Source organism: Hyla sarda, chromosome 8, assembly GCF_029499605.1.
Source record: "Hyla sarda isolate aHylSar1 chromosome 8, aHylSar1.hap1, whole genome shotgun sequence".
NCBI classification, from domain to species: Eukaryota; Metazoa; Chordata; class Amphibia; order Anura; family Hylidae; genus Hyla; species Hyla sarda.
This window is the reverse complement of record NC_079196.1, coordinates 46,653,725-46,670,622: the sequence shown is the minus strand read 5'-3', so window position 1 is coordinate 46,670,622 and position 16,898 is coordinate 46,653,725. Positions and strand designations below refer to the sequence as shown.

General features: G+C 43.0%; 1 protein-coding gene across 5 annotated transcripts in view; it reads left to right on the top strand.

Moving 5' to 3' along the window:
• The window catches only part of LOC130284382 (sodium channel protein type 2 subunit alpha-like), a 226,218-nt gene that overhangs the window by 26,865 nt on the left and 182,455 nt on the right, over positions 1–16,898 (top strand). The window lies entirely within an intron of this gene.

Sequence of the window (16,898 nt, the reverse complement as noted above, 5' to 3'; positions counted from 1 at the left end):
TCTACTGTATTACACAGGAAAATATAATGACAGATAACAGGGGAAGGGATACTGTAAAATCTTGCCTGTTTAACCTAACAAGAAGTGTGCTACTGCCTTAGGAACATTAAAACAAACAAACCACCGGGTCCAGATGGCATCCATCCCAGGGTTTTACAGGGATTAAGCACCAAGCTAGACAGACCCTTATTTCTTACACCCAAATATTCTATCACAGTGGTTGTTTCACAGGACTGGCACTTAGTAAATGTCAAATGAAGAAAAGGTGCAGATGCTCCAGCTCCCAAAAAGAAATATTATTTAAAAGTCCAAAATTAAATTAATCCATATTAAAAATAGGGAACAACAAAAATCCACGTGAGGTTAAAAACAAAGCTGAAACGCCGACGCGTTTCGAACCGTGCAGTTCTTAGCCATGACTAAGAACCGCACGGTTCGAAACGCGTCAGTGTTTCAGCTTTGTTTTTAACCTCACGTGGATTTTTGTTGTTCCCTATTTTTAATATGGATTAATTTAATTTTGGACTTCTATATAATATTTCTTTTTGGGAGCTGGAGCATCTGCACCTTTTCTTTATTTGATATTGTTCACACCAAGATGCGGCTTGGACTGCCGCTCTCTGCTCCCAGACTTTTCCTGATCCTCCTGTTAAGATGAAATCTTCAAGGCGGTGAGCTGGTTGCTTTTTGCATTTACATATTTTTTCACTTAGTAAATGTGGTACCAATTTTCGAGGGGGGGGGGGGGGGGTGCGGACTAGCTACTCTGAATATCTTTGAAAAAAAAAACCTTCTAACACAGCACCAACATGGAATTATGCAGAATCGGTCCTGTCAGACTAATCTGATAAGCTTCTGTGAGGAGGTCAGTTATAGATTGGATCAGGGTGAGGCTGTGGATGTGATATACCTGACTTTTCTAAGGCATTTTATACTGTGCCACACAAAAGGTTAGTCCATAAAATATGGAAACTGGGACTAGGGAAGGATATATGAGCAACTGGTTCAGTGACAGGAAGCAGAGGGTGAGTATCCATGGAGTTTACTCTGGTTGGATGACATTAAAGGGTTCCTCTCATCAAAAAAAACTTTTGATATATTATAGATTAATGTATGCAGAATAACTTCACAATTGCATGTTATTAAAAAATATGCTTCTTTCTATTAAATTTTCCACTTTGAAGAAATGACCACTAGGGGTCTCCCTACCAGTCCTGGCAGCAAGCATTTCAGACTCATGCTGGAGTCCTAAACACTACGAGCTGCCAGTCTGCTTTGTTCACAAAAGAGAACACTCAGAGCTGCCAGCCTGCTTTGTTCACAGCCTGTTTGGCTGTGAACAAAGCAGGCTGGCAGCTCTAAGTGTTTAGGACTCCAGCATGAGTCAGAAATGCTTGCTGACAGGACTGATCAGGAAAAATACAATAGAAAGAAGCATATTTTTCATTTACATGCTATTGGAAAGTTATTCAACATTCATTAATCTAAAATATATCAAAAGTTTATTTGATGAGAGGTACCCTTTAACTAGTGGGGTACTACAGAGGTCAGTACTGGGTCCACTTCTTTTGAATATGTTTATTAATGACCTTGTAGAGGGATTACAGAGTAGAATTACAGTTTTTGCAGATAACACTTACCTGGGTATGGTGATCAACTTAAAGGGGTATTCCAGGATTTATTTATTTTTATTTGGGTATGCTACAGGGGCTGTAAAGTTAGTGTAGTTTATAATATAGTGTCTGTACCTGTGTGTGACAGTTTTCTCACAATTGTTATGTGATTTTCACCCCAATATTTATTTTTACCAGCATACAAAATGACTGTTGTCTCAGATTTTTCCCAGCTTGCAATGCGACCGAGACCTGAATCACTAGTCAGCTGATGACAGGGAGCCTGTCTGCTACAATGGGTGGAGCGATCGCTTGGTGGGATAGAGATCAATCTGCAACTAATGCAACAGCTGCAGGCACCATGATTAAAAACCACAGGTCTTTTGAATGGATGCAGCTCATTTATGTTTCAATGGGTTGGGTGGCTGATGTGTGGGAGGGAGGAAAATGGAATTATGGGATTTGTAGGCAAAAGAAGAAAACAGAAACAGGAAATACAAGATCACAAAAAGCTAGCTACGGTATTATGGTAATATCCCAACATAGCCATTTAGCCCCAAGACAAGTGCAGATCCTTCCTAAACATGTCCATTACTGTCTGCCAGGTACGTACTAAAATCACCTTATGGTGGAAAACCCATTTAATGCAGATAAATGTAAGGTTATGCACTTGGGCCATAAAAACATTAGGTAAAACATCTATCGAAAAAAACTTGGGGGTACTGATGGACAGAAAGCTCAACTTTAGTGATCGGTGCTAGTCATGGGATGTATCAAGAGAGGCATAGAGGCTCGGGACAGGAACATAGTTTTGCCTCTGTTTAAAGGAGTACTCCGGTGCACACTTTCTTCATTTTATCCCATCCGGGCTGCAAAATAAAAGAAAACACACTTTATCTTACCTGACAACGAGCCCCCGGAGCTCCGGTACAGGTGTTCAGTCCCCGGGCTGTATTCTTCTTACTTCCTGTTAGCCCCTGCACATCACACGGAGCTTCAGCCTATCACTGGCCGCAGCAATGTCCCGCCTCGGCCGGTGATAGGCTGAAAGCTCCGTGTGACGTGCCGGGCTAACAGGAAGTAAGAAGAATACAGCCCGGGGACCGAACACCTGTACCGGAGTGTACCGGAGCTTCGGGGGCTCGTTGGCAGGTAAGATAAAGTGTGTTTTCTTTTAATTTGCAGCCCGGACGGGATAAAATGAAAAAAGTGTGCACCGGAGTACTCCTTTAAATCACTAGTCAGGCCACATATGGAGTATTGTGTCCAATTTTGGTCACCTGTATATAAGAAGGACATGAACTGAAGAGAGTACAGAGGAGGGCGACAAAGATAAAAAATGGTATGGGAGGATTATAGGACCAAGACAGGTTATCAAGCTTAATTTAACTTAGTTTAGAGAAAAGACGTCTTAGGGGCAATGTGATCAAAATGTACAAGTATATGAATTGACAGTACAGTGATCTTTCTAGTAATCTTTAGTAATCTGTCCATTTTAGGAATTGTCCAGAGCAGCATACGTTTGCAATGGGGATTTTCTCCTGCTCTGGATAGTTCCTAAAATGGACAGCAGAGGTCAGCAGAGAGCACTGTGGTCATGACATCACAGGAAATGCATTTCTTTTTTGGATTTCTCTTTAGTATACAGCCCCTAAAAAGTACTGGAAGGATTAAGATTTTTTAATAGAAGTAATTTACAAATCTGTTTAACTTTCTGGCACCAGTTGATTTAAAATAAAAAGTTTTCCACGGGAGTACCCCTTTCATAGTATTTTTGTACTAAATGTGGAGTGCGTGGTAAAACCACATGAGGTGCAAGAGGATCCTGCTTTTGGTCTGTGTACTTGTGTAGGTCCAGACACAGCCACTGGAAAGTTCTGATGAGCTGAGGGTGGAGGCAAATGGCTAAGAGGCGCAAAGCTGGCCTAAGTGTTATCACCAAGAAGAGACCAGTGAGTGAGTCAGTGGAAGATATTGCTGGGATAGTGGAGCGGAAGAGACACCAGCCCAGGGATAGAGAGGCAGTAGAATAAAGTTAGGACAGCCAAGGGACCAGTGGATGGGGAGAGACTGGTTGCCCTGAGGCTTAAGGGTCTTCTCTACTATGTTCAGTAGAGAAGAAGGCTGGTGAAAACCATATGGACTGTAATAATCCCACAGGGCTCTTGGAAGACCAGCCTAGCAAGTAAGGGCAATCTTTCTCCTGTGACTAGTTAAAGGGGTACTCCACCCCTAAACATCTTATCCCCCTATCTATAGGGAATAGGATGTCTGGTACCGAGAGTCCCGCCGCTGGGACCCCCGCAATCTCTGTGCAGCACCCAGTGTTCGTTTAGAACGCTGGGTGAAGGCGGCTGGGGTTGTGATGTCATGGCCATGCCCCTCGTGATGTCACACCACACCCCCTCAATGCAAGTCTGTGGGGGGGCGTGGCAGAGTACCCCTTTAAGGATTTAGTATTCTACATCCTCTTTGAAGATAAAATGAACCTGTGCGAAGTTACCACTGTAAACTACTGTTACATTATGGGGACCTTGAAGAAATGGCATCAAGGGTCTTGGGCAATGTACAGGCTTCTTGTTCGCAGCTGTGGGTGGTTGGACACTCCATGAAAGGTGGTGGCCCAGGGCAGGTCTATACAAAATGACTGATGCAACCCTACATGCAATATCTAAACAACCAGAGAATATAAAGACTGAACACTGATATGTCAGGGTCACCGTTGCACATGCAGCTTTAGTGCATTCTTTATGAAAAAAAAGATCTTTGTACACTCCCCCCCCGCCAATTTTTTACTGTATTAAAGAGTCGCATAATATTACACTTAACCCAGCCATTGTGCTACTAGAAATGTCATGTGTGTCTCCAATTTAGCACATACTAAAAAAAAAAAAAAAAGTAGATACCAATCTATAGTAAACAATTTTTCACAAGGTTTTTGCTAGAGGGAAGTATGTTTTCCCAACAAATTTACAAACAAAAGAAGCGCAATTGCGGCATAATTTTTTGTATTTTTCTTGCATTTAGAAATGTTTTAGCTATTTTTCCTGCATTTAGACATTTTTAGCTATTTTTCCTGCATTCAAACATTCTCTTTTTGGAAATTCTACAGCAAATGCAATTTGTCAATGTGGCTATTTTTGGAATATAAATGACCCAAAACAAGTCCTGTGCACATATTTCTACGGCTGGTATTATTATGGTTATAAAGCTAAATTACATGTGAATTAAAGGGGTACTCTGGTGGAAAACAATTATTATTATTATTTTTGTAAATTACTTCTATTAAAATGTTTTTAATCCTTCCAGTACTTATCAGCTGCTGTATGCTCCAGAGTAAGTTGAGTGTTTTTTTTCCAGTCTGACCTCAGTGCTCTCTACTGACACCTCTGTCCATGTCAGGAACTGTCCAGAGCAGGAGAGGTTTACTATATGGATTTGCTCCTGCTCTGGACAGTTCCTGTCATGGACAGAGGTGTCAGCAGAGAGCACTGTGGTCAGACAGAAAATAAATTCAAAACGGCTAGAACTTCCTCTGTAGTATACAGCAGCTGATAAGTAATGGAAGGATTAAGATTTTTAATATAAGTAATTTACAAATCTGTTTAACTTTCTGACTTTCCACCGGAGTACCCCATTAACATATATATTCCCACTGATTTCTGTGCAATTTGGTGGAAAAACTGGCACTTTTTTGAGGTATAAAAGAGGTCCAAAAACTGGGTGTGAACATAGCCTTCGGGCATAGCTACATCTCCATACTGGAGGGCACACAGTTTATTGATAGGAGAAATTACACAGAATACCTGCAAATGACCCATATACTTTGACATGGGCACCATCTAAGGTGGTATTATGTGAGCACTGATATACCTTGTTCCACAAAACAGAAAATGGGAAGCCTTTATATTATAGTGATACTGACATGTTTTGCCACATTTTTCTCATACAATAGATATGTGCCGTATTTTTCGCCCTATAGGAAGCACCGGCATATAAGACGCACCCAATTTTACAGATGCAAAATCTAGAAAAAAAAGATTCTGAACCCAACAGTGATCTTCAACCTGCGGACCTTCAGATGTTGCAAAACTACAACTCCCAGCATGCCCGGACAGTCGATGGCTGTCCGGGCATGCTGGGAGTTGTAGTTTTGCAACATCTGGTGGTCCGCAGGTTGAAGACCACTGGTATAGGAGGTAATACTCACGTGTCCCCGCCGCTCCGGACCCATCACCGCTGCCCTGGATGTCGCTCCATTGTTGTCACCGCGTCCCCGTGGTGTCCCTGACGCTCCGGACGTCTTCTTCCCTGGGATCCATGCTCTCTGTCGCCGTCTGTCGCTTTCTGTCGCTACACACGCCGCTCCTATTGGGTGACGGGACGGCGTGCGCGACGACGTGATGACGTCGAAGGAGAGCACCGGCCATGCAGGGGATCCCGGCACAGAGCAGACACCGAGGAGGCAGGTAAGGTCCCTCCCGGTGTCCTGTAAGCTGTTCGGGATGCCGCGATTTCACCGCGGCGGTCCCGAACAGCCCGACTGAACAGCCGGGTTAGTGTCACTTTTGCTTCAGACGCGGTGGTCAGCTTTGATCTGAAGGGTTAATACACGGCATCACCGCGATCGGTGATGTCCTGTATTAGCCGCGGGTCCCGGGCGTTGAAGGCCGCAGGGACCGCCGCGATAGGTGTGTATTCGCCGTATAAGACGCACCAACTTCCCCCCCCAGTTTTGGGGAAGAAAAAGTGCGTCTTATACAGCGAAAAATACGGTATATAGCGCCAATGTTTTCAAACTCCTCTGGTTGCTTCTGGTATTGGACCGTTTAACAATGCTTGGATAATTGTACTTTTGTATATAAAGTCAATATGAGTGTTTGCCAGTGGAACAATGATCATTTAGACAATAGGCCAGTGACAAAACAGAAACTTAGTGTAGCTGACATGGGGTGCCCACAGTCTATGGTCAGCTATAGCACTTTGGTCAGTAAAGCTCTAAAGCCCAAGTTCAGCACCTCCAACTCCCATAACTCCATATATTTACCTACCGAAAGCTAAAATACTAACATGTCAGCAGTAGCTTAAAGGGGTACTTCACTGGAATACATTGTTTTAAATCAACTGGTGCCAGAAAGTTAATCAGATGTGTAAATGACTTCTATTTAAAAATCTTAACCCTTCCAGTACTTATCAGCTGCTGTATACTATAGAGGAAGTTCTTTTATTTTTGAATTTCCTTTCAGTCTGACCACAGTGCTCTCTGCTGACACCTCTGTCCATGTCAGGAAATGTCCAGAGTAGGAACAAATGCCCATAGCAAACCTCTCCTGCTCTGAACAGTTTCTGCCACGGACAGAGGTGTCAGCAGAGAGCACTGTGGTCAGACAGAAAAGAACGACACAACTTCCTGTGGAGCATACATCAGCTGATAAGTACTGAAAGGATTAAGATTTTTTTAATAGAAGTAATTTTCTTACTTTAAAAGAAAATGTTTTCCAGACCAGTAGAGAACCCCTTTAAAGGGGTACTCCGGTGCTCCAGCATTCTGGAGCCAGAGCCCTTGATCTTGACATCATGGCCATGCCCCTCGTGACGTCATACCACGCCCCCTCCATTTATATCTATGGGAAGGGTGTGTCCACTGCCGCAGAAACCTGGTGTTTGTTTAGAATACTGGGTGCTGCAGGAGATCGCCCGGGGCCCCAGCAGCGGGACCCTGCTATCAGACATAAGATGTCTAGCAGCAGAGTACCCCTTTAAAGCCTGGAAAGGGGAAAACAACACTTTAAAGGACAAACTGCTTAAAAGATAAGAGGCTGTGCCACAATCAGCATCTTTAGTTCCAAATAAAAACATACCTTTACCAAATCGGAGTTTCCATTACATCAGTACTGAACACTATGAATTGTCTAGAAGCTAACCTTATTGGAAATGTAACACGTATTTGTGCCAACCTCTGTATACTGGTTGCTTTATAGTTCTTACTTCACTATAGCACAGTGCCTCCATCAAAGGCCTGACGGCCATCGGGGCCACCGGGGGAAAATAGCGGGAGAAAAAATTACACCTTGCACCGTTTTTTTTCTCCCGCTACTCCCTCTGAAAAACAGCAGCTCCCGACGAACCCCATTGACTAAAACGGGCTTTTGCCCATTGCGCCCCTTTAAAAGGATGGCTGTCAAACTCAAAAAAACTAAAAAAAAGAAAAAAAAAAGAATCTGCATGATCTAGAGAGTAACACATATGAGCCCTATTTTTTCTGCAAAATCACGGGTACACATTAATATTCACTTTTTCCATTATTAACCCAGCCATATAAAAGATGTCCATGTTTGGGGTCACGTAGTTATCAGTCATTCAAGTCCCGACAGTTGCCTCTGCAGAGTAGAATGTGGATTACGCATCTTTTTTTGCAATGCAGCAGTTGCAGAAATAAATAATGAGTAATTAGATATAATGGGTTTGTGCGCGCTTCTTGTCGGCATGGTTATGATGATTTCTGATATGAAATACAATGCAGTTATGATACATTTTGGGAGTGTTGGTGTTACCTTGTTTTTTTTACCGTTGTTTTGGATTGTCGTTTATCATAATTCTCCGGAATGTTATAATAGATTGGCCTTCTGTCATGCCTATCCCTCCTCTAAATGTTATAACTTTCTTCATGCATAGGACAAGGCCAGAGCTGGTACAAGGATTTTTGCCACCCTAGGCAAAAGCTAATTTTGCCGCCCCCTTGACTCTACCAATTGGCCCACCCTTCAACACGGCCCACCTTACTACAGATATGACACACTGTAACAAACCTCCTCCCCATGTAATCAGCTTACTACAGGGGAGACACACTGGTACAAACCTCCTCCTCTTGTAATCACCTTACTACTTGGGTGACAAACTGTAATAAACCTCCTCCTCATGTAATCTCCTTACTACTGGGGTAACACACTGTAACTAACCTCCTCCTCATGTAATCTCCTTACTACTGGGGTGACACACTGTAACTAACCTCCTCCTCATGTAATCACCTTACTACTTGGGTGACAAACTGTAATAAACCCCCTCCTCATGTAATCTCCTTACTACTGGGGTGACACACTGTAACTAACCTCCTCCTCATGTAATCACCTTACTACTTGGGTGACAAACTGTAATAAACCTCCTCCTCCTCGTGTAATTACCTTACTGCTGGGATGACACAATGTAACAAACCTCCTCCTCATGTAATTACTTTACTACTGGGGTGACACATTGTAACAAACCTTCTTCTAATATAATCTCCTTACTATTGGGGCGACACACTGTAACACACCACCTCCTAATGTAATCACTTTACTACTGGGGTGACACACTGTAAAAAACCTCCTCCTCATGTAATCACTTTACTACTGGGGTGACACATTGTAACAAACCTCCTCCTAATGTAATCTCATTACTACTGGGGTGACACACTGTAACAAACCTCCTCCTAATGTAATCTCCTTACTACTGGGGTGACACACTGTAACAAACCTACTCCTCATGTAATCTCCTTACTATTGGGGTGACACACTGTAACAAACCTCCTCCTCATGTATTCACTTTACTACTGGGGTGACACACTGTAACAAACCCCCTCCTCCTCATGTAATCTCCTTACTACTGGGGTGACACACTGTAACAAACCTCCTCCTCATGTAATCTCCTTACTACTGGTGTGACACACTGTAACAAACCTCCTCCTCATGTAATCTCCTTACTACTGGGGTGACACACTGTAACAAACCTCCTCCTCATGTAATCTCCTTACTACTGGTGTGACACACTGTAACAAACCTCCTCCTCATGTAATCTCCTTACTACTGGGGTGACACACTGTAACAAACCTCTTCCTAATGTAATCTCATTACTACTGGGGTGACACACTGTACCAAACCTCCTCCTCATGTAATCACTTTACTACTGGGGTGACACACTGTAACAAGCCCCCTCCTCCTCGTGTAATCTCCTTACTACTGGGGTGACACACTGTAACAAATCCCCTCCTCCTAATGTAATCTCCTTACTACTGGGGTGACACACTGTAACAAACCTCCTCCTCCTTATGTAATTACCTTATTACTGTGGCGGCAGGGGGTGTTATGGTGGTGCTGCAGGCAGAGCTGGTTGAGTAAGTGGTACTGATGCTGGCTGTCTTACTTTTTTGTGAAGGGTGGAGTGGCGCCCCCCCCCCCCCCCCCCCCCCCCATCAAGAGGGCGCTCTGGGCGGCTGCCTATTATGCCTATAGGCAGAGCGGGCCATGGACAAGACCTACAGTTACTTACATCACTGCCCAAATTGGAGACATGAATCATTTCAAACAGAAGCCTACCCCTCTCTAGTGAGGAGGTGTACACCCCTGCATTATCTAGGACAGTGGTCCCCAAACTTTGAACCTCCAGCTGTTGCAAAACTACAACTCCCAGCATGCCCTGACAGCCGTTGGCTGTGCGGGAATGCTGGGAGTTGTAGTTTTGCCACAGCTGAAGGTCCATTTGAAGACCACTGATCTAGGGGAAGCAGGTCAGTAGACACCTTCAGAGATCTTCACATCACAAGATCCTCTGTAGAGACAGAAGAAAGAGATAAAAGGGGTTGTTGAGAATTAGTGAAACAGTGTTTTGGCACAAAAACAGTGCCACATTTGTCTAAAGGCTATTTTTGGTATTGCAGCCCAATTCTCTTCAAGTGAATGTTGCAAAGTGAATGTTGTAATTTTCGGCACTGCCGTGGACAGGAGTTACACATCTCCACTTCATATCAAAAGTTTTTTTGTTTTTTTATTTTAATGAAAGTGCCCATTTAATTAGAAGCGTACCCGTCATATCACAGAGAAAAAAATAATGCTTATATATGGTGCTCACTAGGTCATGCAGATTTTCTACATGTCTTTATGTGTCTGTATTTGGCTCACAAATCCTTCTGTTCTGCTGCTCACTCATTCTGACATCCACTGCTCAGGAAGGGGCATGTCTGATGAAAGCACTGAGCCCGCCCTCAATCACCATGTATTCACTTCCTCCCTGAGTCTGCTGTGCTGTGCTGTGCTGGGTCACTTCATCCAATTAATGCAGGCTGCTCTGTAACCCCCTCCTCTCTGTTTTCATGCTGCAGTCTGATAGGACAGGAGTGAGCACAGAGGAATACTAGTCCCACCCTCACTTCCTAGACTTTGTCCCAGCCTGTGCTTCAGCTGGGACAAAGATGATGCTGCAGCCAGACAGGATTATGTTCTGGATGGTACGGGGACCCCCAGTGGTGTTTTTTTTTTTATAAGCCATAATTTCTATAAAAAGGAGATACAATTTTTTTATGAGGTATATAAGAAAAGTTACAACATATTAAAAAAGTTTTGATTCTGACAGTGCCCATGTAAGTGCGCTGTAGCGCCCTGTACTCAATTGTGGCAGCCATTTTTTGCGAAGGTGACAACAGTTACATTAAGCTCGGTTTACATTGGTAATCTGAAATGGTGGACAAAGTATTATCCACATATTAGAACAGAAACCTGACAGACCCCATTGAAGCCTCTTTGGTGTTGTCTGTTCAGGGGACGTTGTTGGATGAAGCAGGACAATGTAGAAGGTTAGCGTTGGTGTGAACCTAGCCCACGTCGTCTCCTTGATACTATCATGTTGTATCAATACTGTCATCATGTTTACACGCGGCTGATGATGGAATAAAGCTCAGCTGCCAATTGGCGGATCAGGTCGTGCTGGGATTTTCAGTTCTTTCTAAGACGGATGGAGCTGATTCATTCAGTGTTTAGAGCTGTTCACTTGAATGCTGCAAATCAAATTAATTTAAATGTTTTTGGGTGATTGGAGGGATTTTTGTGTTTAAAGGGGTACTCCTCCCCTAGATATGTTATCCCCTATAAAAGGATAGAGGATAACATGTCTGGTCGGGGGGGGGGGGGGGGTTGGCCACGGGGAACCCGGGCCGGGGCTGCGGTGCTTCGGTCACGGAAGAGTTAGGCTTCCTTGACTGTAGCGTCGCAGCGTCGGCCCGGGGTCCCTGCGGCCAGACCCCCCATGATCAGACATGTTATCCCCTATCCTTTGGACAGGGGATAACACGTCTAGCAACAGAGTACCTCTTTAAAGGGGTTATCCCCTTTAAGCATGGTTTTCAGTGACGATAGATTTCATAGCACCCGTATTTCCATATGTTATAGAGATGTGTTTTTATTGTTTCTATTGCTCTGGATATTGGAATTTATCTTTTTAATGTAGACACTGCTTTAATGCTTTAAAAGCTTAAAAAATAACAAGTGGTACTTGCTAAATGAATGCCTATTAGGACCCGTTCACACTACAGAATTTCCTCATGTAATTTCAACTTGGAAACTCCGAGCGGAATTTCTTCTGTGGATCTGCGGTCTTCCTATACATGGCAGAAATTGTCCAGAATTTGTGCCCAGCTTGGGCGTTGCTAGGTCTCCAAAAGACCCAGGGCTAGAGCCCACAGCCCAGCCACACCCCTAACCATGCCCTCAGTCATGTCCCTAACCACACCCTCAGCCACAACCCTAAACACACCCCCAACCACACCCAATCTCCTTTTTTAATACTCTCCCACTACACTGCACGTACACAACCAACACTTTACATTTTGGGAATACCTCTAAAAGCAATAATGTTATCAGCCTGTCACCTGAGCAAAGGATGAGCTACTATACAGACAGACAACATCCACCATTAGTACCACCACAGACCATATACAGTATATATATACACCCAGCCAGCACTAATATAGTATACACACACCCAGCTAGCACTACAATAATGGCAATGATATTAGTACACTATCAACATTATCCTATACTAGTGCAATATGTGTCAGTTATACTATTACTACTATTATCTCCATCATGCTTTACCAGCGCTATATGTATCAGTCATATTATTACTAGCAGTGTGACTGATACATATAGCACTGTAAAGCATGATGTGGGTGATAGGAGTAACAATATGACAGTCACATTGTACCATTTGTGACTGGTGAGTATGAGCACACTGCTGATGCCCGCGGGTCCCTGTGTTAGGTTTGTGGCGCCCTCCGCTCCTCTTAAGTGGGCGCCACACAGGGAGAGGAAGGGACTTATCAGGCAGTGCCAGACTAGGACCAAAAATTGGCATTTTAGAATGAAGATATAATATTTTGGTGGGGGTCCGACTGCAGAGACCGCAATCAATCACCTTAGTTCAAGTGGCTCTCCAGCTGTTGTAAAGCTACAACTCCCATCATGCCTGGAGAGCCACTGATTAGGGTACATTGTCACCAATCATAACTTCAGAACATACAAGTGATGCCACCTGTGATGGGACAGTCAGGAGAATATACAATGATATCAGTGACCTGAGTGACATCTTCTCTTTCCTTTTCTTCATCTGGTCCAGGCACCAGGTCTTCCTCCAGCAGAGTCTGACACTTGAACATCATTGGTTCCTCACATTGATAGCAGATTATCATCCTCTGTATGAAAACAATAATAATTATAACCCTGCCAGAAACTGTGCCAACTGAATATAACTCTGCCATACACTGTTCCCCTGAATATAACCCTGCCAGAAACTGTGCACCTGGCCACACACTGTACTCATATTATTAATAATAATAATAATAATAATACTGCCACACACTGTTTCTTCTTAGCTTGGATTAATCCAACCCTTGCACTGTCCTCCTCCTCCAGACCCTTTTGCCCTTCGCCTCCTCCAGATTCCTCTGTCTGCCTCCTCCAGACCCCTCTGTTCTCATCCACTAGACCCCTCTGTCCACCTCCTCCTCCAGACCACTCTGTCCACCTCCTCCTCCAGACCACTCTGTCCTCCACACTCTTCTGACCCCACCTCCTCCAGACTCTTCTGTCCACCTCATCCAGACCCCTTAGCTCCTCTTTCCTACTTTGTCCTCCTCCTCCAGATTCCTCTGTCCTTCTCCTCCAGATTCCTCTGTCCTATCCCAGGCTCCTCTGTCACAGATCCCCCTCCAACTCAAACATCCCTCAGGCTACTCATACATACACACATCTATCATTCGTAAATCATACATATCATTCATACATCATACATACATACATCTATTATACATACAAACATATATCATACACACATCTTTCATATATACATACATGCTTACATCTATTATACATACACACATCTAACATACATACATGCATGCATCTATTACACATACACACATCTATCATACATACATCTGTAATACATACATACATGCATACATCTACAATACATACACCACACATTACACCTCCCCCACCCCCCTGTGCCAGTACACTCCCTGACCAGGAGATCACCACCGCTCATTGGGGATCGGGTCGGAGGAAGTGCAGACTATGCCTGCCATCACTGCTTGCCCCCACTCGGCGCCGGTGTGATTTTTCCAGGACGCAAGAAATTTTAATATACTGACAGTTGCAGGCTAGCAGCAGACATGCATGCAGACGTTCTGCAGGCTCTCTGCTGTTGGGGAAATGTCCGCACTAAATTTTTAAAGGAGGATATTTCCCCATATGACATAGCCTCACATGATGTCTAACTCACAGACAGGTTGGGCTCTCCAGAGAGACTCTCTTTGTACACCTAATAAATGGAGGTCCTATGTTATGGATTCCGCTCAATGATCAGAATGCTTTTATAGATAAAATCAGTAAATTAGTTTCTAAACCAGACAGCCCCATTATGACAGACAGGTAGAGCATATGTTTTTTACACCGAGCAGTGGCTACATCTTTTTATGCTCATATTGCCTTTAACCAATGCAGACCGGCAAAGTTATATTCATTAAGATGGTGTAAAAATCTATTGTGCACTGCACCGATGGCCTATATTTTATAACAAGACATATAAAAGGGAACAAAGCTGACTCCCGCTGTTCTACAGTCAAAGGAACAGAGCATGTTATGCGCCCTGTCTCTGAATCTGCAGATCATTCTTTGTACTTGTTCGGTGATTTCGCGTATGCTCTTTTGTGCTGCTAGTTGGAAGATTATAGTCTCCATTGTAAACTGAGAGAGAGTGTTACAATTTTCACAGTACATATTATAAACATTTACATGATTTTTCAGGAAGTTTGCAGTAGAATCTGTTGAATGGAAATGCGTTTTCGCGTTTTGGTCCCCCAAACCTTCCATAGTACCCCAAAGATGTGTCAGAAAGTATAATAAAGCAACTTACTATTATAATATTATTAGCCATAGAGCACAGATCTTCCATATCAGCTGGGCTGTCTGGCTTTTAGCTGCAACGTCCTGTCACTCTCTAAATCTCTAAATGCAGAGCTTCCACCCTGCTCCCCACTTTCTTCCTGTCAGCACAGGACAAGACCAGTGATGTGAGGGGGTAGCTGGTGTTACTGCTCATTAGATTAATGACTCATTAGATAAGGCAGCAGGAAGCCTTTCTCAGTCACACTAGTTTCAGTCAGAACAGACTCACTGCTGTCTTATCTAATGAGCAGTAATCTAATAAACAGTAATTCAAGCGCCTGCCTTCACATCACTAATCTCGTCCTGAACAGAAAAGAGGGAGCAGGGATGGGTGCTCTGCTTTCAGACAGTGTGATGTCACAGCTACAAGCCAGACAGTGCAGCTTTTATAGAAGATCTGTGCACTATAGCTAATAACATTAAATTAGGAATTTGCATTATTATACTTTTGGATACCATACATAGGTTGTTTCTTTCCACCATACACAGGTTGTTTCTTTAGTTCTCCTGTTGTTTGCAAATAAGCATTTAACAGTCAAGGAGGTGCAGATGTAGCAGCTTGTAGTCACAATAGCCATGCTCTTCTAACTTCCAGCCAGCTTCGATGTCTCTGAGTTCAGGGAACATCATCTGAAAGTGGATATCTTGCTCATGTGCCACTGTGGTTTAAACCATGCTATTCCTAATCCTGTACTCAAGAACGTCGATCAACCCCAATTGGGAGTAAGAAGGGCATGGCCACCATGACTGCAAGTAGCTTTGTCTCGGCCTACTTGACTGTTTAGCCCTAATTAGTATATGACAAAAGCATTCTTTGTTTGGCAGATTGGGGCATCACTAGGGGAAGTACTGTACTGGGGAAGGTATGTAGGTCCTTAAGAGGGTAGAGCGTGACACAAGGATTCAAGGAGAGAAAGCTTGTGTCATGCTTTGCATTTATGACCTGGTACGAGGCATAGCACAGTGTAACAATTTTTCTGTGGGCTCCATTAAAACTTTTAAAAATGGAATTTACAGAACACAATTTTATAAATAAAGTAATAATACATTCTATATGAGCTGATGTACAGGTGCAAGAAAAATTAAGTGAACCCTTTGGAATTAATTGAATTCCTGCACTTATTGACAAAATGTGGTCTGTTGGTTGTTAAAGGGGTATTCCAGGAAAAATATTTTTTTATATATCAACTGGCTCCAGGAAGTTAAACAGATTTGTAAATTACTTCTATTAAAAAATCTTAATCTTTTCAGTACTTATGAGCTTCTGAAGTTAAGGTTGTTCTTTTCTGTCTAAATCTTCTCTGATGACACCTGTCTCGGGAAACACCCAGTTTAGAAGCAAAGTTTAGAAGCAAATCCCCATAGCAAACCTCTTCTAAACTGGGCGTTTCCCAAGACAGGTGTCATCAGAGAGGATTTAGACAGAAAAGAACAACGGTAACTTCAGAAGCTCATAAGTACTGAAAGGATTAAGATTTTTTAATAGAAGTAATTTACAAATCTGTTTAACTTTCTGGAGCCAGTTGATATATATATATATAAAAGTTTTTTCCTGGATAACCCCTTTAAAGCCACAATTGTAGACAAACAATCTAACATAACACACCAGCAGTTGGACTGCTCATGTTATGTTTTTTAAGCACAGTGAGTAAACATCCACAGTGCAGAGAACAAAAGTAAGTGAAACTCTTTATTCAGATAAGGGAATAATAAGGGCTACAGAAAAGAAAGAAATATACAAATTTTTAACTATGTGCTTAGAGGATTGTATGAATAGAATTAAACTTGAATCATAAGAATACATACTGTAGAGCAGACGCTGTGGCTGCTGTGGTGCCCAATGGGCCTGGGCCTGTACATCTCTTTTGTGGCCTTGCATTTCTCAATGAATGGTTGGACTATTCTATATAGTTACATGTGTTAGGTTAGAACTAGATTTAGGGTTCACTAACTTTCTTTCCTAAATGTTTTATTCTTTTGTTGTTGTTTTTTTTTTTGGGCCCTGCCTCTTCTATGTACATACTGGATTATG